The sequence below is a fragment of the Octopus bimaculoides genome, chromosome 5 (genome assembly GCF_001194135.2).
Source record: "Octopus bimaculoides isolate UCB-OBI-ISO-001 chromosome 5, ASM119413v2, whole genome shotgun sequence".
NCBI lineage: Eukaryota > Metazoa > Mollusca > Cephalopoda > Octopoda > Octopodidae > Octopus > Octopus bimaculoides.
Window position 1 is genome coordinate 76,194,809 of NC_068985.1, and position 2,196 is coordinate 76,197,004.

General features: G+C 41.2%; 1 protein-coding gene across 1 annotated transcript in view; it reads left to right on the plus strand.

Annotated features, from left to right (window-relative positions):
• The window catches only part of LOC106873590 (cilia- and flagella-associated protein 44), a gene marked incomplete at its 3' end in the record, with an annotated part of 187,418 nt that overhangs the window by 118,524 nt on the left and 66,698 nt on the right, over positions 1-2,196 (plus strand). The window lies entirely within an intron of this gene.

The following is a 2,196-nucleotide window of genomic DNA, read 5'->3' on the forward strand; positions in this document are numbered from 1 at the left end:
TATATATATATATATATAGAGAGAGAGAGAGAGAGAGAGAGAGAGAGAGAGAGAATAGTCTTGTTTAATATAACAGTTTATCTGTTTATATGCTCCATATATCAAATTGGCAGATGATCAGAAGAATAATTTCTCTGAATATTTTTTGCGGACTACCATGATGACAAAAGACAAAGGCATTATCATCATGGCTGGGAACTTCAGTGGTTGGATTCTATGGCATGCTTGGAGGTTATGGCTTTGGTTCCAAAAATGAGGAGGGTCAAAGCTGCTGGAGTTTTATGATATAATGACTTACTGGTTTGCAATATAAACTTTGGGAAACCTGCCAGCCATTTCATCACTTATCAATCTGGTGGGCTCACTAGCCAGATTGACTTCATTCTCAACAGAAACCTGGACAGGCAATTGCTTGTAAATGCAAAATCCTTCTGTGATGAATGTGCAATTCAACGTAGCTTAGCAGTTAACGACTTAGACTTAGGGCCTGAAGGACCCAGAGATACAAACCACTTTGGAAAATGAGGTTACTGGAGATAAGGAATCCTTCAAACGGGCAGAAATTTAGAGATGTTCTCAATGAAGCATTTGATGAGAAGGAGGAAAAAACAGAGACATATGACATAGAGGCCAACTGGAAGTTCTTACTGGATAATCTACTGAGGGCAATAGATTAAATATGTGGTTGGAGCAGAGGTTCTGCAAGATCAAGTGTAACATGTTAGTGGAACAGTGAGGTTGACAGAATTATGAAAGGGAAGAGACAGGTTTGGAAAGAGTATAAAAGTGGGGGTAATGAAGAAGTATATCAGATAGCTAAAAGGGAAGTTAGGGATCTGATTTATCTAGTTAAGGCAAAAAAAAAAGAAAGGAAGAGGTTTGCCAATGTCTTGCAGCATGAAGATCAGAGACTTAAGGTGTTCCAGATTGCTGGACTGTGTGCCAGAGAGTATCGAGGTATTGTGAGAGATAAGTATGTATGGATGGATAATGATATGCTTGCACTTAGTGAATCTGAAAAGAAAGAGGTGTGGAAGAGTGACTGTGAAAGGCTATTAAATGTGGAGGGTGAATATGAGAAAGGGAGCAGCCCCCATGTGAACCCAACAGAGGGACCAGCTTCTTAGTAGACAGCAGTAAGGCAATTAAAGATATGAAGACAGGGAAAGCCCCTGGTCCATCAGCAGTCACTGCTGAGGTGCTTAAAATATCTGGTAGAGTAGGATATGGTCTAATCACCTGTATAGTAAATCAGGTCGTTCCGGAAGGCATAATCCCAGTGACTGGCATAGCATCATCATGATCAATAAGGTAAAAGAGATGCCTTAGATAGAATTAATTATAGAGGCATCAAATTACTAGCCATGGAGGCGCAATGACCCAGTGGCTAGGGTAGCGGACTCGCAGTTGGACGATCGCAGTTTCGATTCCCAGACTGGGCGTTGTGTGTGTTTATTGAGTGAAAACACCTAAAAGCTCCATGAGGCTCCGGCAGGGGGTGATGGCGGCCCCTGTTGTACTCTTTCGCCCTAACTTTCTCTCATTCTTTCTTCCTGTTTCTTGAGTAACGCTACAATGGACTGGCGTCCTGTCCAGCTGGTGGGGGGACACATACGCCATAGAAACCGGGAAAACGGGCCCATGAGCCTGACTAGGCTTTAAAAGGGCGCATAAATAAAAAAAAAAAAAATTACTAGCCCAGGTGATGAAAGTTATGGGGAGAGTTATAGACCAATTAATTATAAGCAGAATTAAAACTATATGAAATGCAGTTTGGCTTTTGCTGTGGTGAAACACTGCTGATGTTATTATCAAAGTCAGGCAACTTCAGGGGAAGTATTCAGCTGAGAATAAGCTGTTATACTTAGCCTTTGTTGATCTGAGGAAAGCCTTTGACAGAGTACCTCACTCCATGATATGGTGGTCTCTGTGGAAGGTAGGGGTATACAAATGGCTTGTGAAAGCAGTATACGCCATATATACAAGAGTGCTGTTAGTAAGATAAAAGTTAGTCATGAGTACAATAACGAATTTAAAGTACGGGTAGTTGTTCACCAATTCTTGACCCTCGTCCCCCTTCTATCTATCCTTTTCCTCCAGGCCGTAGCAGTAAAGACCAAGGTCCTAGTAAGCAAGAAATTCAACCTGAACACTCATATGTACCAGATAACACTGTAACAAAATGTTTTTTTTTTT